Source organism: Panthera uncia, chromosome B1, assembly GCF_023721935.1.
Source record: "Panthera uncia isolate 11264 chromosome B1, Puncia_PCG_1.0, whole genome shotgun sequence".
Classification (NCBI taxonomy): Eukaryota; Metazoa; Chordata; class Mammalia; order Carnivora; family Felidae; genus Panthera; species Panthera uncia.
Genome location: NC_064811.1, coordinates 118,782,365 through 118,805,226, shown reverse-complemented (window position 1 = coordinate 118,805,226; position 22,862 = coordinate 118,782,365). Strand labels below are relative to the sequence as shown.

General features: G+C 34.4%; 1 protein-coding gene and 1 non-coding gene across 3 annotated transcripts in view; both read left to right on the top strand.

The window, feature by feature from the left end:
• The window catches only part of INPP4B (inositol polyphosphate-4-phosphatase type II B), a 755,730-nt gene that overhangs the window by 38,996 nt on the left and 693,872 nt on the right, over window positions 1-22,862 (top strand). The gene's annotated exons all lie outside the window — the stretch shown is intronic.
• Window positions 3,574-3,679, top strand: LOC125924087 (U6 spliceosomal RNA). The gene has a single exon (XR_007458272.1). It is a non-coding gene; the product is annotated as a U6 spliceosomal RNA (small nuclear RNA).

The window sequence follows — 22,862 nt, the reverse complement described above, 5'->3', positions numbered from 1 at the left end:
CTGCTGATGCCTTGATATTAGCCCACTGAGACTAATTTTCGACTCACCCTCCATCTTTATTGAGGTATAATTGGCAAATGAAAATTGTATATATTTAAGGTGTACAACATGAGTTGATGACATAATACATTGTGAAATGACTACTACAATCAAGCTAATTTAGATATCCATCACCTCTTATGTGTGTGTGGTGTGAATACTTAAGGTGTATTCTCTTAGAAAATTTCAAGCATACAACACAGTATTATTACACATGGTCACCATGCGGTACATTAGATCCCCAGGGCTTGTTTATCTTATAGCTTGTACCTTTTGATCAACATCTCCCCATTCTTCCCACCCTGAGCTTTTGGCAACCATCATTCTACTTTGCTGTGAGTTCAACTTTTTTATATTTCCCATATAAATGAGATCATATAGTGTTTGCATTTCTGTGTCTGGCTTATTTCACTTCACATTTTTATCCATGTTGTTGCAAGTGGCGGGATTTCCTTTTCTTTATGGCTGAATAATATTGCATTATATACAATATACATATAATATTCCATTATATAGATTATATATATATTTATCAGTTAAAAGATATAGTGAAATGAAAGTCAAAGCTGTAACAGCAAAAGGGGCACAGCATAATAAATACTTAGAAATAATTTTTCAAATAAATGTACAAAATTTATTATTCTGATACTCGCTAAAGCTCATGTTAATTTTGGTAGTTTTTCATTTGACTTTTTCACACTGGTTGTATAATCCTCTTATCTACAAATAGTTCTATTTGTTCTGTCCATCTTTATCTACAAATAATTTTTTTTCTATTTTTAACCAAATCAGCTTATACAGGCCATAGAAGTTAAGTGGTTAGTGGTGATAGTGGGGTTCCTTGTACCTGATGGTAGTGGAATGCCTCCAGTATTTCCTCTGTTAACAATGTTTTTGAGGTAGATGATTTTAAGGACTTAGCCACTAATTTCTACTTAGTTGAGTGTGTATTTGTTTGTCAAATGACTTTGTAGTGGCTATGGAGAATACCATGTGACTTTTCTTCAGATGTATTAAATAATCATTTGGTCATTTATTTTAAGAAAATCTGTTGAAAGCTAACTTATGTACCAGGTACTATTGTAGGCATATGGAATACAATGGTGAAGGAAAGCTTATAATAATGACAAAAAGCTTATAATAATGGCAGGAGAGAGATAGAGACAATAAATGAAAATGATGATATGTAAGTACATTGACTCAGTTCCAGAAGATGATACGGAAGTGCTGTAGCAAGTGCTAGAGAAAAAGAGATGACACAGAGTAAGGCAAGAAATCAGAAGTACCATGGGTGAGAGTAGGAGAGTTGCAATTTTAAACAGAGTGGACAGCATAAGCTTTATTGTGTAGGTGACACTGAAGCAAGATATCTTAGGAGGTGAGGGACTTAACCTCGCAGATACTTGGTGGAAGCTTGTATTGGAAGCTTTGCAGACAAAGAGTATAAGAATGCGAAAATGTTAGGGCAGGAATGTTCCTGGAATGTTTGAGGAGCAGCAAAGTTCAGTGTGTCTGGAGCCATATGACTGAGGGGAGAAGTGACAGAGACAACAGTTGCCAGATTATATAGACTTTTTAGGTCAGTGTAAGAATTTTTGGCTCTTCCTCTGAGTGAAACAGGAAGTCTTCAGAGATTTTGGAACAGAGAAGTGACATGATCTGACTTATATGTTAAAGTGATACATTTATTTTAAATAGTATTAATGCCCCCAATGTTTGTAGCAGCACTATTGACAATAGCCGAAGTATGGAAAGAGTCCAAATGTCCATCGATGGATTAATGGATAAAGAAGATATGGTGTATACATATACAATGGAGTATTACTTGGCAATCAAAAAGAATGAAATCTTGCCATTTGTGACTACGTGGATGGAACTGGAGGGTATTATGCTAAGCGAGATTAGTCAGAGAAAGACAAATATCATATGACTTCACTCCTATGAGGACTTTAAGATACAAAACAGATGAACATAAGGGAAGGGAAAAATAATATAAAATAATATAAAAACAGGGAGGAGGACAAAACATAAGAGACTCTTAAATACGGAGGACAGAGGATTACTGGAGGGGTTGTGGGAGGAGGGATAGGCTAAATGGGTAAAGGGCATTAAGGAATCTACTCCTGAAATCATTGTTGCACCATATGCTAACTAACTTGGATGTAAATTAAAAATAAAATAAAATAAAAACTTAAAAAAATAGTATTAATGCATTTTCTCATATCAAATGATCTTCAAAGCCATATTTGGTCCTGATACACTATTCTGCTTTTCAAAGTATCAATGGATTCTGTTTGCTAATATTATCTTTAGTATTTTTACATTGATAGTCAAAAGTGAAATTGGTCTGAAGTTTGTGTTTGTGTGTATGTGTGTGTGTGTTGAGTAGTATGCATATCCTCAAGATTAATATTAGTGTTTTACTTCATAAAAAAATTTGAGAGGCTTGCTTCATTTTTCTATGTTTTTCAATGCTTAAAGAAAATTGGTATTATCCTTTTTAAAAAAGGTTTGCTGGAATTCCCCTGGGAAAGCAGAGACATATTTCTAATCTCTATTCCTGCATTAGACCACAGAAGAGAAGTCACTTTGTAGGGTTCTGTGTAGAAAAAAAAAAGTAAAGTGGTAGAGATATTTGCGCTTTTAAGAAATTTCTTTTATGAAATAATGCAAGGAAAAGCCTTTGTGAGTTTTTCTTATATGAGGAAACAGAATTTGATTTTGCTCTCAATGTTCAATGTGATTCTCACATCAAATTAAATCAAAAGTATTTATTGAGCATCTACTATATGATTATTAAATGAATGTATACTTGAAATTATATTGTGTCTTAAGTAATGACTGTTGTAAAAACCCATTTAAAGTTTTGATATTGCATAAAATGTTTATTTACATTTGAGAGAGGGGGAGGGGAGGGGAGGCGGTATGCAAGCAGGGGAGGGGCAGAGAGAGAGAGAGAGAGACAGAGACAGAATATGAAGCAGGCTCCAGGCTCTGAGCTGTCAGCACAGAGCCTGACATGGGGTGAACTCACGAACCGTGAGTTGAAGTTGGACACTCAACCAACCGAGCCACCTAGGCGCCCCGATATTGTATAAAATGTTTTAAATTACTAGCTCTTGATGTTTTCTATCTTATATCCTACTAATTACTCTATTCAATTTTATCATTTTTGCACACAGAGGGTGGCCCATGCTATCTTTTAAATCATCACTGTTTTCTAAGTAGAAACTGAAAGAAGAACTAGGAACCCCCAGACTAAAAGCTAGAGGCTCTTAGCTTTAATAGGAAGAGCAAGTTGTTGTCTTAGCCTGCACTTTCAAGATACCTTCCATAAAATGAAATAATTAGCTCAAAGAAATATTTGCATCCTCATATTCAATGCAACATTATATGCAATAGCCACAGCACGGAATCAACTAAAGTATCAGTGTGGTATGTGTATATGTGTGTGTGTATTGTGTACATCTATATCTATATCATCTATATAAATCTGTATCTATATTCCATTGTATGTGTACATAAAAAGAAGAAGTGGTCATTTCAACAGCACGTATACTAAAATTGGAATGATACAGAGAAGATTAGCATGGCCTCTGTGCAAGGATGACATAAAAAGAAGGAAATCTTGCATTTTGTGACAACATGGATGAACCTGGAGGACATTATGCTAATGAAATAAGCCAGACTCAGAAAGGCAAATACTGTGTCATCTCACATGTGGAATCTAAAAAAGCCAAACTCAGAAACAGTAGAATGATGTTTGCCAGGGCCTGAGACTGTGGGAAATGGAGAGATGGTAGTCAAAGGGTACACACTTTCCATTATGAGATGAATAAGTTCTGGGAATCTAATGTAGAACATGGTTTTATGCATACATAAAAATTGCTAATAGAGTAGATCTTAAATGTTATCACCAAATAAAGGTAAGTATATGAGATGATGGAGGTGTTAACTAACCTGATTGTGGTCCCCGTTTTACAGTATATACATGTATCAAATCATCATGTTGTACAACTTAACTTATTAAAGTGGAATGAACAATGCGGGATTATTTCTCTCTCAAGACAAGTGAAGTGGTAAAGTGATTCCAGGATTGCTTTAGGAACTGTAGAGTTTCAGACCTCTGGGGAGTCTTTTCTTTGATTTTGTTGACCTTCCCTCATTCTCACAATGTGGCTGCCACTATACCAAATATGACATTTTTTCAGCAGTCCTCAAATTCAAGAAAAAAGAGGTACATGTCTTTGTATATGTTTTTCTTTTATTTTTATCAATAAAATTTTTTTCAGATATTTTGCCACTGGAAATGAATAGGTCAAATGTCTACTAAATATTCTCTGGCAAAGGGAAGGTGGATTGCAATGATTTCCATGAACGAATCATGATTTATTTCCTAGGGCTTGGCCCATTACTGCTTGAAATCTGAACCAAAATAGAGTCCTGTTCAAAAAAGGGTAATGTGTTCTGGGTAGACATTCAAGTGTTGGCCTCAAGTGCTAAGAGGCAACACTTAGTGACCTTTGCTGGGGGAGGATAGAACCATCTGTGAATATATACTGTTTCATTTCTATATTCTCATATCTTAAAGTCACCAGCTTGAAGCAATGGTTCTCTTGTCTCCAACAGGTCTTCATTCATCTGTATGTTGATGAGTCCCACCCCATTTCTCCAGCCAAACTTCCTGATTTCCAGATCCATAAATATCTAATTATCTAATCCATAATTATACTTTCACTTGGATGTCTCATAATTATGAAGAATTCAACAGATCCATAGCTCAACTTGTGACCTTTAGCCCATCCTGTTCCTCCCCTCGGAGTCCCTGCCTTGGAAAATGGCTCCACTATGTGGAGTTACTGTGGTTCTGCATCTTCATTAAACCTCATGTCTAGTCACTGAATTTTATAATTTTTGACTTCTAAATATCTCTCAGATCCATTCTCTTATATCCATCTCTATTAATTTGCTGTATGATGTAACAAAATATCACAGACTGAGTGGCTTAAAAATGAGAAATTTATTTTCCCATGGTTCTGTAAGCTTGAGGCCCAAAATCAAGGTATATCAGAGTTGAGGCCTCTCTCCTTGGCTTGCAGACTGCCACCTTCTTGCTGTGTCTTCCTATGGTGGACATCTGTATGCACACATCCTTGATGTCTGTCTGTGTGTCTGTATTTCTCTTGTAAGAACACCAGATTAGATTAGGACCTACAGTAACAGCCTCATTTTAATGTAATCACCCCTTTGTAAGGCCCTATGTCCAAATGTAGTCATATGCTGAGGTAATGGGGGTTAAAGTTTCAACAGAGTTGAAGAGAATACAGTTTAGCCCATAACACCATCCAGCTTCTAGTTCTTAATTTTGGCTGTTATCATCTCTTGCCTAGATTACTGCAACAACCTCTTTTCTTCATCAGTTCTTTCCTTGTTCTCCAGGTAGAGTGTTCTTTATCATGACATCTCATGTTTAAATACCCTCAATAATATTTTGTTACTTTAACCTGGTGTACAAGGCCCTTTGTTATCTGTCTCTGGTCAACCTTTCCATCTTTATTTCTGTACAATTTTTCCTCCACCATGTTCTTCATTAAATTTATTTTCTGGGTATATGGATCATTCAGATTCTCAAAGTGACTTGCTCTACAGACTCTGGGCCCTCAAATACTCACTTGGTAACTTATTCCAGTGTGGAATAATTTGCTGTCTTTTACTTTCTCCATTATCTTGTGTCATCACAACTATGCAAACACCTTTAATCACTAATGGGCATTTAAGAAATCTCATGCATAGTACTAAGGAGGAAATACTAAGAGAGACTCTCAACATTAAAAAAAACTATTTGGGGCACCTGGGTGGCTCAGTCGGTAAGCATCCGACTTCAGCTCAGGTCATGATCTCACGGTCTGTGAGTTCAAGCCCCGCATCGGGCTCTGTGCTGACAGCTCAGAGCCTGGAGCCTGCTTCAGATTCTGTGTCTCCCTCTCTCTCTGCTCCTCCCCCACCCACACTCTGTCTCTCTCTCAAAAATAAATGAACATTAAAAAATTTTTTTTAAATCTTAAAAAAATTATTTGTTTTTTCAATTTCAGTATAATTAACATATAGTGGTATATTAGTTCCAGGTGTACAATATAGTGATTCAACAATTCTGTACATTATTCAGTGCTCAACACAATAAGTGTACTCTTAATCCCCTTCACCTATTTCACCCTTTCCCCCACCCCCCACCCCTCTGGTAACCACTAGTTCGCTTTCTATGTTTAAGGGTCTGTTTTTTTGTTTGTCTTTTTTTTTTTGTTTTGTTTCTTAAATTACACATATGAGTGAAATCATGTGCTAATTGTATTTTTCTGACTGACTTACTTCACTTAGTATTATATTCTCTAGATCCATCCATGTGGCAAATGACAATATTTTATTCTTTTTTATGGCTAATATTCTGTTGTATATAGGTACCTCATATTCTTTATCCATTTATCTATTGATGGAGTTGGGTCGCTTTCAAATCTTGCTATTGTAAATATTGCTGAAATAAATACAGGGGTGCATATGTCTTTTCAGATTAGTGTTTTTATATTCTTTGGGTAAATACCCAGTAGTGGAAGTACTGACAAATATGTACTTAATGTACATCATGTATTTAATTTTTTGAGGAAGCTTCATACTGTTTTCCGTAGTAGTCCCACCATTTTGCATTCCCACCAATAGTACATGAGGGTTCCTTTTTCTCCACATCCTTTGCTGTTTCTTATGTTTTTGGTTTTAGCCCTTCTGACAGGTAAGAGGTGATATCTCATTGTGGTTTTCATTTGCATTCAGAGACTCCCAGAATTTAACATCTAGGTAATTAATACTAGTTCCTACAAATATAAATATCATATTACTAACATCCGATGGTATTTTCAGGGTCATATGCCAGCTAATGTGACAAAAGTAATCAATGTTTTGCCTTTAGAAATTAAAACACTAAGAGATCTATGGAAGTCAGTGGATCTCTTCCTTTCCCTTTAGAGATCTGCGTATAAATGGCAGTCATATCTTGAAAATATGATCCTGCAATTTCTAGTGATCCAATTGTCATTATATCACCATTCTCTTAAGTTGATGTCATTAGGATCAGAGAGGAAGCATGATTTGTTAAAGCAACTCTTTTATCAGCCTTGTAAATAAGCACTGGAACTTTATAGTTGACTGAGAATCTTTACCTGCTCTACTGCCTTCCATGGAGATACATTGGCCATAAAAGGAACGAAACCAGTAGTTGTTTGTTTGCCTGGTATAAATTATTACTTACTTTTGAGAGAAAGGAGATAGCTGTTTCTAAGGTTTCTGTGTGTACATTCAACCTAAAAGGCATCGTATTTTCTTACTGATTTTTAAGGGCATGTGAAAAGAATGCACCCCACTCTTTTTTCATTTTTAATTATGCAGCAACATCTTACATAAGTCAAGGAATCACTTCACCTTCATCTAAATTACATGCTTTTTCAGTTATTGTACTCAGAATGATCTTTATACAGTCTAAATTTATTGTACTCCTCTTAGAGATGGTATATGTACTTCTAGGAATTTAAATGATGAAAATAATCCAAAAGAGGAAAAGATTTTATGCACAAATGGGTTCATTGAATCATTATTTCCAATTTGAATGATTGACAAATTAGAAGAACAAGAATATTTAATAGTAGGATAAAAATTTAATTTTATTTAATAATGGGACAAGAATTAATTACAATTCGATAATAAAATGCAAAAATATTTATGAAGAAGTTGGTGTACAAAGGGAATAGTCTTTGTTATCATGAAAAAAGCAGGAGGGCACTTGGATGGCTCAGTGAGTTAAGCATCTGACTCTTGATTTTGGTTTAGGTCATGATCTCAGGGTTCCTGAGATTAAGCCCCATGTCGGGCTCTGCACTGATGGTGCGGAGCGAGCTTGGGATTCTCTCTCTCCCTCTTTCTCTGCCCCTCCCCTACTCACTCTCTCTCTCAAGATAAACAAACAAAAGCAGGAAACAAACTTCCACTTACAATAGATTAGAGTAATTGTTAAAACACACCCTGTATATACTGAGCAAAGGTGGGAGGAATTAAAACTGAGTATCTCTAGACTATAGAATTATAAAGGATCATTATTTTTTGTGCTTTTCTCTATTTTCTAACTTCTGTATATTTGTTATATACTATTTTTTTTTTAATTTTAAGAGAGAGAGCAAGCATGAGTGGGGGAGGGGAGCAGAGGGATAGGGAGAGAATTCTAAGCAGGCTTCATGCTCAGCACAGAGCCCCACTTGTGGCTCAGTCCCACAATGCTGGGATCATAACCTGAACTGGAATCAAGACTTGGAGCCTCAACTGAGTAACGCAGGTGCCCCTGTTATGTACTATTTTTATAATCCATCAACATTTATTTTAAAAATTACATTTGAATAATAATAGCATGGAAAATTTTATATATTATTTTTGTAAGTAGAATGCAAAGCATTAATTGTATTATGATTTTAGTTATGTTTAACAGTGAGGGTAATTGAAGATAAGTATCAAAAGTAACTGCTTCCTTTTTTTTTTCTATTTAAACGAGTTTTTTTTTTTTAAGTGTTTAGTTAAATTCCAGTTAGTTAATATACAGTGTAATAATAGTTTCGGGTGTACAATTTAGTTTCTGAAAAGTAGATTATGATTGTTTGATCTATATATTTTTTAGAATTGCCCATTTTTTCCATGATGCACATACTTTTTTATATGTATGTTTAAAATCAGCAAAAAATGCAAATAATTATTTAAAATATATTGGGACTATTTAAAATATATTGGGACTAATGAATTTCAGATACAAATGGGTAGAAAGTGATCCTGAAATATACATGGGGAAAAGAGAATCAAGAGATTTTATAAGTAGCATCTATAAGCAATATTGGTTGTAAAGCATTTAATAGAGGTTGAATCTGAAAATTTCTTTATGTTATAGGATGATATTTCAATGGGCATTGATCCTAGTCTTAGGATCTATTGTGTTTTTTTAAAATTTTTTTTTAATGTTTATTTATTTCTGAGAGAGAGACAGTATGAGTGGGGGAGGGGCAGAGGGAGAGGGAGACACAGAATCTGAAGCAGGCTCCAGGCTCTGAGCTGTCAGCACAGAGCCAGGCGCGGGGCTTGAACCCACAGACCGTGAGATCATGACCTGAGCCAAAGTCGGACACTCAGCCGACTGAGCCACCCAGGCGCCCTGGTTTTGTTGGTTTTTTTTTAATTACTCATTTTTTTTTATTTTAAATTACCAGTGTGTTATGTGCACATGGGTAAAGTCTAGTAAGTACCAACAGATTCATCAAGAAAAGCACCAGCCGGTCTCTCACAGTCCCCAACCCCCTGCTCAGATACACTTTAACCATTTAAACCATTTTTGATTTTGGCTCTTCTATTAGTTAATGCTATAATTTTAAACAAATATTTAAACACTAATTGATTAGTCAACGTTAGATGTTATTTCTACTTCTCACTGTAAAATATGGCAGATTATCTCATTTATATAAATAATGTCCTCCTCACAATTCCCTCCTTCTTTTCAATTTTGAATAGTTATCTAATTTAGAAAAGTTCTTCAATTATGCATGTGTATAACTTCTGATAATGCACTTTAATCTCTACTCCTGTGTCCTAGTCTTTAGATGGGGTCTCCTTATTCCTCGCTGTGCACTGGGAGGATATTAGACCTCTCTTCCTCTCCACACTTTTTCTGTCTTCCAACTTCTGTTAGCTCTATCTGCTAGATAGCATTTATGTTCCATTCTGAAACCATAATCAATTCTTTCAAACGTTAGCTCTATGTCTGTTCTAAAGATGATGAGTAAGATTACTTTTCCTTCCTCATGGCCCAGCTACCCACCTGTTACATTACTTGAATCAATCTAGCATCAAGGTCAAATGAGTAGTACTGTTACATTGTCTTCCACTAACTGCTCAAAATCATGCCACATTTTGGTTTGCCTTATGTATGTAACAAATAGCTTTCTTGTAGATTTTTTTTCTGTTTTTCCTAATGTCTGTGTTCCTCCTTCTCCTTTTTACCTCCCTTTAGTAATATTGAAGAACTTTTTTTTTTGTAAGTCGCAGTGCTGATCTCTTCTGACTTATTTTTTTATATTGATTGAAATCTATTCCATTTTCTGTGAGATTTTTTTACTGGTGGTTCAGTGTCTTACTCTTCCAATTAAAACCAATTGCCTTCTAGGCTTGCTACATCACTGTTGTCTTAAGATTTTCTTTCACTGTGCTTCTGGTTTATTTCTGCTGTTATTGTTGTTCTTGCTTATATCTTTGTCTTTCTTGATTACCATTCTTGTTTTGATGAAGCTATCCTCAAGCAATTTCTTCTGAAAGGTGGATGTGATAAAAAAATAACTGAGTTTATGAGTATATGAAAATATATTTGTTTTGCCCCACATTTGAAAACATATAATCTAGGTTCAATTTTTTTCTCCTTAAACTTTGAAGGCATTGCTCTAAATTTATTTTCTAGCATTTAATTAGGACAATGACATATTGTCATTTATTTTTCATGAATTTTGTTTTCATTTTTGTCACTTTGAAAGCATATTTTAAGATACTCTCTCTATGCTGGGGGTTATAAAATGGCATGAAAGTATATTTAGATTTTTTTCTTTTATTATTATTTGGGCTGGGATTTTTGATGATTTCTTCTCATGTGAAAACACATCTTTTTTTGTTTTCACTTTCTAGAACTTTAGGCACTCAAATGTAGTTCCACCCCCTCCCCCATTCGTTTCATAGGTCTTTTGTTTTCTTACTGTCTCTTTGCTCTGGAAAAGTTTCTTGACTTTATCTAACAGTTTTCTTTTTGGTAACCTGATTAACATTTGTAGAAACTTTTTTGGTGCTTTGGTTATTACAACAGACTCTTGTTTTATAGGTGCTATGTTTCCAAAGGCATTATAGTATAAAGCTAAGAGTATAAGTTTTGGAGAGGGAGGGCCTAGGTACACATTTTGGATTGGTCACTTATTGTGTACATTAGAAATGTTTAATTATTTTAATTTAGGGTTTTACATCTAAGGGAAGGAAAAAAATCTTTACTCTTTTATAAGAATATTAGGAGGATTAAATTGGATTAAGCATGTAAAGCTCTCAGAACAGAACTTGGCATGTGGTAATCCTTAAATAAATACTAGCTTTTTGTATTCTTGAACATCATTGATGAAAATAATCTCAATTCCTATTTATTTTTCTCTGAAGTTAGTCTAAAAGTTTTTTTTTTGTTGTTGTTGTCATTCTTTTATGTTGCTGCTGTTTTTCCACACGTCTTTTTATTTCCAATTGTTATTCATATTTAATAGTACAGGTCATCTATATTTAAATTTACCTTAAAATTTTATAATTTAGTCTTTTATATTTAGCTCTTTAATACATATATAATTTTTTATGGTATCAGCAAGGATCTAATATTATTTTCCACATTTTGTCTCAGCCATGTATATCTGTTTTTTTCACACAGGTTTCTCCTGAATAAAGAGACTTATTAGAAACTCTCTGTACATGGATAGGTCTTAAAAACTGATAGTCTGTATTCTAGGGTAAATGAGCAGAAAGCTCCCTCTTAGGTCAATAACTCATAAATGCCAGAATAGATAAGTGCCTACTTCAACAGCAATAATCTAGCTTCTGTAGCAATTATTCAAATTTTCAGAAAGAGCTGCTCTCTCTCTCTCTTTCTCTCTCTCTCTCTATATATATATGTATTGTATATATATTTATCTTATTTTATTTCACTATTTTATTTTATTTTATTTTATTTGGCCTTGTTATAAATGTTAAGCTGCTGGTGGCTCTGCCCTCTGTACCTTGACCAGGGAGTGGGCATCTCTTTAGCCTTGCTATGGCAGTCTTTTACTTACCCTCTGTGTTTAGCATCCTTTTTCCACTAAGCTCCGATGTGGAGCTCAGTCTCACCAACCATGAGATCATGACCTGAGCCGAAATCAAGAGTCAGAGGCTCAACTGACTGAGCCACCCAGGTTCCCCACCTTTCAAGATTTTTAAGAAATATTTTGGCTACTGAACCCCTATTCCTTTTATAGACTTATGCCTTTTGTGTTGCTATTTTTTCAATTTAACAACACTATTTTCTTAGAACAAATGAGAGGCAAAACATAACTGCCTTGTCCTTTAACTTAAACAAGAATCTTCCATGTTTGTATAATCCTTAGTTTATTTATTTTACTATTCATTATTCCTTCTCCAAACATCTTTTGAGCATATACAAATGTGCTCATCATGTGGAACAAGATGTTGGGGATAGAGAGAGCAATGAGATGTGACTCTCGTCTTCAAGATGCTCACATTCATTGTATGTGAATATTGAAACCAAATTCAAAGATGAGGGGCCTTCCTTTGGGAGGAATGGATATAAAAATAGAATGAATGTGGAAGCATTGCAATATTCTTAAATTGAAAATAATGATCTAAGTGAAGTGAAAGCCTAAAAGAGGCATACTGAATGGAGGCAGGAACTATGGAAGTTTTAAAAAGATTTGTAGCAAGAGCAGGATATATATGATTAAAAAGGTAGTTGAGTAAAGGCATAATTCATCAATTCGTTTTTGTTGGTTGGGGAAAGCATTAAAGCACTGGGTAAGGAGAGAAGCCATAGATTGTTTTGGCCACATTGGTGGTTGCATTGATAATAACAGATATGATAGTGTTGATGATAATAATAATTATAATGAATAATTATTAAGCACCTAGTATACACAGGATACTATTTCAAGATATGCTATAATAAATGTTGATATATTTTTTAAACTGAGAAGAAAGGTTTAAAAAAAGCAATTTATCAGCCAAAGGACAATAGAGGAACTTCAGACAGCGCTCTCTTGTATGTTTTGTTTTTTACCTATTGTACAAAAACAAACAAAAAAAGATTTATAATTAGACTATGCATAATATTATAGAAAATGAAAGAAGAACAATCTCTTGCATACCTATCACTTCAGATTAAGAGAACCATTACTGGGGCACCTGGGTGGCTCAGTCGGTTGAGCGTCTGGCTTCGGCTCAGATCATGATCTCACGGTTTGTGAGTTTGAGCCCCGCGTCGGGCTCTGTGAGGACAGCTCGGAGCCTGGAGCCTGCTTCACATTCTGTGTCTCCCTCTCTCTCTGCTCCTCCCCTGCTTGTGCTCTGTCTCTGTCTCTCAAAATAAATAAATAAACATTTTTAAAAAATTAAAAAAAAAAAAAGAACCATTACTGTCAAGGCTCCTTGGATGCTTGTACCATTGTCATCCTGTTTATGCTTCCTAAGAGGTAGCTTGTATTTTGTGATATAATTGTCTTGATTTTTCTTCCTAGTTTTTCTTCCTAGTTTTCTTTATATATGTTTCTATCCCTAAACCTATATTAGTTTTTCATGCATTTCAAGTTCTATAAATAAAATTATACATTCTTCTGTAGCTTGCTTTTTCACTCAACATTATTCTCTTAAAATTCATCTTTGTTGATGCATGCAGTTACATAGTATTCCATTTTCATTGTTACATGGTATTCCACAGAATGAGTATTCCAGAATTTATCCATTTTACTCCTGAATTATTTTTTTTGCCAATACAGGGAATGGTAAATGAATATTCTGTGAAACATTCTTTAACATATCTATCTTAAATTATATGCACATACTTATATCCTACTACCTAATGCCAATTTGTTTTCTAGATTACATTTTTCAAATATTTAGCCATTTTTATTGCCTCTTTTGTTAAGTGCTGCCATTTTCTCATTAGCTTGTTTGTTACTTCTGATTGACTTCCAGATGTGCTTTCTATATTTTTATGATAATATTTTAAAAAATTACAAATATCTCCCAGTTTGTGGCTTGAATTTTCAATTTCTTTTTATGACATTTTTTGGTGAGCAGAAGTTCTTACTTTTAACACAATTTAGGCATATAAATATTTTCTTTTATGATTTGGGCTTTTTATGTTAAACTTAAGAAATTATTCCTGTCCCAGATATTCAATCTTATCTTCTTAATATTTTATGTTTTATCTTTATATTTAATATACATATAATTATTTTTGTGTATTTTATCAGTACAGATATACTGTTACACTATTTTTTCCCAGTTTTTCTCAACTCATTTTATGGAAAAATTCCTCCTTTTTCTATTAACTTTCAGTTCAGTTCTGTAATAAATGACACTTCCATATATCTTCAATTTTGGATCCTTTGTAGAGCTCCTGTCATGTTTGTCTATCCCTAATCCATACCATCTTAAACTTTATTTTGATACACTTAATACTTTATTTATACCTTAAACCTAATAAGTCTTGATATCTGGTAAGACATGTCCACCTACCTTGATTGATATTCCTTTAGGAATGTCTTGGCTATTCTTGGTCTTTTGCTTTTCCATAGACACATTCTAGAATAAGCTTGTAATAAGGAGGTAGGTGAATGGATGGATAGATAGAATCAACACTACCACCACCAACCCATTGAGTCTTTACCTGTAATTGCATTGTTTCTATAGATCAATTAGGGTAGAATTGACATCTATATGACACACAACCTCTCAATCCATGAACATGGTATCTGTTCATTTAGTTTTATTTTTCATTTTTTCTATTCATCCCTCATCCCAGCCCTTCTTACCACCTTGAATTGAATACCTGCTTTTATTTTGTTCTAATTAATAAGTATGAACATATCTTCATATATTTGTTAGCCATTCAAGTTTCCCTTTCTATGAAGTTCTTGTCTGCATCTTCATGTGCTTTCTGGTTGGTTGTCTATATTTGCAGAAATGCTTTTTATCCTATATTCTTTACATACCACATGTTGATTACTTCTATTTGGTATTAGTCTATTAATTTTCTCAGTTATCCATCATTTTTTGCCTAATAGTTTGAGTTTTGTGTCTTAGTTTTGTTTCCTCATCTACTTAAATTCACAAAATTTTTTCTTATATGTATAAGCTTCATGTTTTCTATTTCATATTTTGGTTTCAAACCTTTGTGCATAATATTGGATTGATATATAGTATTGATTTTCATCATATAATGAGCTAGATTTCCTAACATCAACTGTAATACAATGTCTTTTCCTCACTGATGAGCACTATTTTCAGCTCTATCAGGAGGAAATTTATTCCATTGTTTAATTTTTTTCTTCATAGTTGCATATAGTTGTTATTGCTATGGTCTTTTGTTATGTGCTAAAATGTTATAGGAAGACATTTCTTCTTTTTCTTTTTTTTTTGGGGGGGGTGCTGGGAGAGAGAAGGGGAGGAAGGGGCAGAGAGAGAGAGGGAGACAGAATCTCAAATAGGTTCCATACTCAGCACAGAGCCCTATGTGGGACTCACTACAGGGCTCAATCTCACAATCCTGAGATCATGACCTGAGTTGAAATGAAGAGTTGGATGCTTAACTGACTGAGCCACTAGGTGCCCCTACTTTTATTTTCTAACTTGATGTATCTGTTCAGGGATACACACACACACACACACACACACACACACACACACACATCATGAAAAAAATATATTAAGTTCTTAAAAAAGTACAGCTGGAATTTTGGTTAGTCTTAACATTGAATTTATAAATCAATTTAATTTGGGGAATATTGATTTCGGCAATTTTCTCCATTCATAAATACATTATGCATTTAATCAATTCTTTATGAATGTCTTTTAGGGGAGTTTACAAATTTGCTCTCTGTAGGCTTTTTGTAATTTTCACTATCTTAATTTCTTGATAGTGTTAATTTTTTCAATATAATGAGTAGTATCTTATTTTTTAATGAAATTTTGTAGCTTGTTATAGTGATTTAGGAATGTTTCTGAATTTTGCATTAACCTATATCTGGACCTCTTTGCTAATTCAGTTTTTTCTGTTGATCCTAATGGTTTCCCATGTAGAAGATCATAATGACATACTGACAGTTTTACTTCTTTCTTTCCAGTTCTTATATCCAATTTTTTAACATTAAATAACAATGGTAACAATTATATATGTCTTGTTTCTGGATTCAAAGACTACATCAAAAAAAATTCTTTAAGTATGGCATTTGCTTTAGTGTTTAACCATTAAGCATGTTATCAAGTTTAAGAAATGTTTAATTACGTCTGTTTTCTTTGGTTTTATCATGTGTAGGTTGTTGAATTTAAGACGATTTTTTTTGTACCTGTTGAGATAGTCACATGAATTTTGCAGAGTAGTCTTGTTTAATTTCTTCTTTTCCATTTAGTTTTCTTTAACATTTTGAAGGATACTTTAATTTTTTTCATAAGGGTATTGCATATATTTCATTATATTTATTCCTAACTACTTTGTGTTTTTTATGCTACTTTAATGTAGCATCTTTATTGCATTTCATAACTCCTGTTGCTAGTGCTTAGAAGTGCAATTGATTTTTGTATATTGATTTTGTTTTCAGCCACCTTGCTAAAATGTTTTATTAATCCTAGTAACAAATACATTGTGCTTAGCACTGCACATTATTTATTTAATTTGTTTTTTTTCTGTTTGACTTTTTGAATCACAGTTTTCTAGGCACAGTTGATTAGAGTGCTTGGTATTACTGTCATTCTAGAGCTCTAAGACCTCTGAGGAAATCCTTACAAATACATTTTTTAACTTGCAGGGCCTGAACCCCAACTGCTACAACAGACACATTGTTTGATTTGTTTTTCCCTTAATTGCTTTTGTTCTATTAGTAGTTGCATTGGAACATGTACAGCTTACAGTTCTGCTTCTTTTTTCAGTTGAACATTAACTGAGATTCTACTGTGGGTTAGTGCTGGTGCAGACAAGGGGCTAGGTGTTAGGAATACAAGAATGGGATAAGTCATCCCAGCCTTTCATAACTTACAGTCTAGTAGATTTTTGGCAGATTTGTTCCTAATTAATTCAGCTGTGTTGTAAAGGGTAACTTATTTTCTTCAGGGAGCTACATTTCTGATGGGCTGTTACTAGAAGCAAAACACTCCATATGGGTGTCTCATGTTTTTTAATCTTTGGGTTTAACAAAACAGACATGTGTTATTGGCCTTATTCCTGGTTCTATAGCACTTTTGCCATTCATTCTTTATTTCACGTGGCATCTTGGGATAGTCAAAAAGTTAGAAGATCAGTATTTTGCCAGAAAAGAAGTTAGATCTTCCAACTTCTTGGTTTGGTCTCATATATCTGTCTGGTCATGGGGTTAAAATTAGGGTATAGAGGTGTAAGGTAAAAAGAAAACTTGCATGACCCAATCCATTTTGAGATTAACTTTGGTGAGTTTTTACCTTGTGTTTCTAAGAATGTCTTGGACACTTCATTTTGAGTTTTGAAAGTCATAGTAATTTTGAATTAAGTTGGTATTGTTGTCACATCAACTCTTTACCAATGATGTGAAGAGCATCCTTCTGCTTATGTTGTGTGCCTTGGAAAGGCTGCTGTGCTTAGATGTGGAGTGATTTTTCCATTTAGGATGTCTCTCATGACATTTGCCATTCTAGTCACAATGAGGATATGGCCAAAGAGTCTGTTACTTTTTCCGACCCCATAGGAATGCTTTTGATTTCTTGAGCAGTGTCCCTATTTGACCTCACCTTAAAGCAGTATCATAAGGTAAAAGAAAAAGACCTTGGGGAAATGATTAAATAAGTGATCATACTTTCATATGATATAAAATCATGTAGCACCTGAAAAACTTTTCAAGGAATTTTTAATGTCAGGGAAAATGTTCATAATAAAATACTAAGTGAAGTTATCAAGATAAACTATTGCAACGTAATCCATATTGTTAATATTCATTTAGAAATGAATTGAGAAATGAGAGTCTTGGTATTTTTCTGTCTCCCACCCCAACCCAAGTTCTCTAACTTGCATCTATTGTTTTGACAATTGGAGAGCAATTTTCTAAAAGAATAATAAAATGTATTAAAATAAATTACATATACACCAACACCCAGTGGGTTAAATATGAGACATTATAGCGATATTTGTTTCAGAAATTAAAAAAAAAACCTTGAAATCAAATTTTAAATAATTATCTCTTGGTTCCTGACATTTGAAGTTTATTTTGGAGTTTACTGTTAACCACACTAGGATTCTAGAGTTGTTGGAAGTGGGCTGATGAGCAGTAAGAAGGCAGTGTGAGGCAATGTGATAACATCTGGATGGAAAATGAGTGTTTTGGAAGATCACATAGATGGTGGCTTGTTAAGTAGGTTGGTAAGTGAAAGAGTCTGAATCTAAGGGCCCAAACTTTACTGAGGTGTTGTGGCTTTGGAAATAAGTATAGCTGAGAGAGAAGGCAAAAAGAAGGCAATTCTTGATCCTTCGGGGGTATATACAGAGAGCCAAGGTACTAGGGAGTTCTTTTGTAAGAAGACATGGGCAAGATATCAAACTAGTAACTGGATTAGAACTCAATTATGAAGAAGTTAAGAGCCATACTGCTGGTAGAACATGGTATAAGCTGACTGAGGCCTGATCCTGAGCTTCTATATCACTCCTCCCCAACCTGTCTGCCCCTTGCCAGCTGCCTCCTACACACCTGTGGTGAAATTCATCCTGGAATCTGAGTGGGCAGTGTGCTAATACCATAGACAGAATCCCATTTTAATTGTTTAATTGTTTCTGTTATAATCTCTTTCTAATATGAAGCCATTTTATTCTCCTGGAAAATTAGCCATAGATAATTATTCTTTAATGTAGACCATATTGAAATGTTGGTAGGTTTCTAAAAGTTTGCAATGGTGTTAGTTTTGGGTGTTGGAGATGGGACTGGGATGACGCATGGTGCTCATCAACTAGTATGCCCACTCCAATGTTGTACTTTTCCCTTTCAAGCTTTATTTTTATTATTTTTTTAAATTTTTAAACGTTTTATTTATTTTTGAGAGAGGGAGAGACAGAGCATGAACAGGGGAGGGTCAGAGAGAGGGAGACACAAAATCTGAAACAGGCTCCAGGCTCTGAGCTGTCAGCACAGAGCCTGACGCGGGGCTTGAACTCACGGACCGCGAGATCATGACCTGAGCTGAAGTCGGCCGCTTAACCGACTGAGCCACCCAGGTGTCCCCCCTTTCAAGCTTTTAAAAGAGAAGTAAAACTATCCAATGATTCAGCAATTGTACTACTAGGTATTTACCCAAACAATACAAAACTACAATTCAAAGGGATACATGCACATACACCCCAATGTTTATAGCAGTGTTATCTATAATAGTTAAACTATGGAAACAGCCCAAATGTCCACTGACTGATGAATGGATGAAAAAGATGTGCGTGTGTGTGTGTGTGTGTGTATATATATATATATATATATATATATATATATATATACATATATATATATATATATGTATATATATATATAATGGAATATTACTCAGTCATAAAAAGAATGAAATCTTGCCATTTGCAATGATGATGTTGATGAGCCAGAGAGTATTATGCTAAGTGAAATAAGGCAGTCAGAGAAAGACAAATGCCATATGATTTCACTTATATGTGGGATTTAAGAAACAAAACAAACAAGCAAAGGGGAAAAAAGGGAGAAGTAACCAAGAAACAGACTCTTAACTACAGGGAACAAATTGATGGTTACCAGAGGGCAGGTGGGTAGAGGGATGGGTTAAATAGTTGGTGAGGATTAAGGAATGTACTTGTTGTGATGAGTACCAGGTGTTGTATGGATGTGTTGAGTCACTATATTGTACACATGAAAGTAATATTGCATTGTATGTATGTTCACAGGAATTTAAATAAAAACTTAGAGAGAAAGGAAAATAGGGCAGCCCCCGAACTGGGTTTATTTGTAATATGAGGGGGAAAAAAGGATCTCAGTCTAAAATATTATTCCATTCTGTACCATATAGAAATAGATTTTATATAAATAAGATATTCAAATAATATGGCAGTTTAATATTCAGTCAAATTAGTTACATCAGTTTTCTGCCCCGGTTTGTGTTCCTTTTCTCTTCAGGCCCACAAGTTTTGAAAATATGTCTATTAGGACTTTTGCAATTCCTTCAGCATTTTAAAGAACATTCAAGGGTTACCTAACAGAAAATGCATGAAGAGAAAATCTCTCTTGTACAACACTCTGGAAACTCAAACTTTAGTCTCAGATCTATTTTAGAAACTGTATTTTCTATTCTCTTATTCTCATTTTTAGCTCATTTGTTTACTACTTTTAAGGATTGTAAAAATTTAAGTGAAATTGTATTTCAGAAATATATTGAGCTTCATGGGATAAAGATACACTATTAAAGTTATTAATTGGGGCTTGACATTTACCAAGCATTTATTGGCTACCATGTCATAATGAATGTGCTTTCTGCCCCATGGGTCAGCATTTTGGGGGACACCACAAGTGGGGATAACATCCATATTTCTTAAGCTGGCTTTAAGACTCTCCACAGTCAGAAGTGGTCCAGTTGCTTCCATCTAATTCCTAGGGTCTTTCTCCATCCTGTCTGAATGGCTTTATTCTCTGTGTTCATCACATCTCTGCCTTTTCTCCCTTCCTCCTTTCTGAATCTTGTACTTGTTTGTCCATGACACATTTTCTGATTGCTCAAGTCTAATCAATCTTTCTGAACTTACACAGCATGTATACTGACTTTGTTTTCACCATGCTTTCTCTTATATTGCTATTTATCTTCTTATGTGTATGTCTTTTCTCCCCCTCATCTTGACAGTAGATTTTTTTTTTTCCTCTGGAGAGGAGTCATTATCTCTTATAGGATATTTTATCTTTTAAGCACAGCATAGTGGTTTGTTTGTTTGTTTTTTTTTTTTACCCAAATCAGTGTTTTGATACATATTTGTCAATGACTATTGTAATTCCCACCTAGTTTTGTGTAAACTAAAAAAACAGCTGATTGTTTTAAGTCATAAAATGAATTGGTAACATGGATAGGAATGAAACCCAGAATATGGGATTTCTAGTCATCCTTACCCTGGCATTTATTTTAATAGATTTTAGGATTACATCAAAATGTAGAAGATAGTACAGAAAGTTCCTATATACTCCTACATACAGTTTCCCCTGTAATTAATGTTTTATATTAGTGTAGCACTTTCATATAATTAATGAAGGAATGTTGATACATTTCTATTAGCTGAAGCTCATATTTTGCTCATATTTTCTTAGTTGGTATCCAATGTCTTTTTCCTTTTTTAAAATCCCATCCAGGATACCACATTACATTTCATTGTCAAATATCCTTAGAGTCCTCTTGACTGTGACAGTTTCTCTCTTTTCTTGTCTTTGATGAACCTCAACAGTTTTGAGGAGTCTGGTTAGGTATTTTGTCTCTCAATTTGGATTTGTCTAATGTTTTCATGATTAGATAGGGATTATGCTTTTTGGATGGAGGAAGATAACAGGTAAAGTACCATTTTTAAAATATCATATTGAAGGTACATACTATGGACATTATTTTATCACCTAACCTTGATCACCTGGATAAAGTAGGTTTCTTCACTGTGAAGTTTCTTTTCCCACTCTGCCCTTTTTTTCTAGAAATAGGTGAATGTACTCAGTCTACACTTGAGTGAAGAGTTACATTTGACCTTCTTTAGGGCAGAGTATTTATATAAATTATTTGGGCTATGTTTCTTATCCTCCATTTATTTTTTTCAACATTTATTTATATCTCTATGAACTCATTGATATTATTTATACTTTGGGTTATAACCCAATACATCATTATTTATTGCTTAAATTGTTCTAGCTTTGGTCAAGAGGAGCTCTGACACTTGGTTACTAATGCCCTTTTGGTATATGCCCATAAATTTGGGGTTTCTTAGTTTTTTTTTTTTTTCATTCTTTTTGGCACTATGTGATGATACAGGTTGATCTTGTATACTTACCGTCTCAGTCCTAGAATCAGCCACTTCTCCAGGGATTCCAGGTTCTTTTTATTGGACGATGGCATTAGATACCATGATACGAGTACTGGGAAGGTTTGTTTCATTTACACTCTCTCTGTTGGCATAGTAAAGAAATATGTAATTGTACTAACCTGTGCGCACACACACACACAAATCTCTGTATAAGCATCTTTATCTCTATTAAACTCAACATTACTTCTTACTGATGACTCCAACTCTAACCATTACCATATGAATCATTCTAACCTTCTCCTCTTGCTTATCTGTACACATCCACTCCACCAGTGAGAAACCCAGCTCCTATGATCTACCATTCATTTGTCTAGTTGTTCAGTTCCAGTATACATTTATATTGTTTCATAATTGTTAACTTATATCCCTATGAGAAATAACTTTATGAACTATAATACAGTGTTTACTGGACTTCCTTTTGTCTTTAATCTTACAGCCTCCACTTGTTTCCAAAGTTACTTAGGTCAGCATCATTTCCCCCAACCACATTCAGTGAATTTGTTTCAATACATTTGTAATACATTGAGATTCTTTTGTCACAGGCTATGTTACTTCTTTGGATCTCCTGTTCTCCAAAATGATTTATTTTAAAAACCTGCATACATTAAGTTTTACTCTTTGTGTTTTATGTTATATGGTTTGAAAAATGTATAATGGGGGCACCTGGGTGGCTCAGTCGGTTAAGTGGCCGACTTCAGCTCAGGTCATGATCTCGCGGTCCGTGAGTTCGAGCCCCGCATTGGGCTCTGTGCTGACAGCTCGGAGCCTGGAGCCTGTTTCAGATTCTGTGTCTCCCTCTCTCTGACCCTCCCCCGTTCATGCTCTGTCTCTCTCTGTCTCAAAAATAAATAAACGTTAAAAAAAATAAAGTGAAAAATGTATAATGTTATAAATC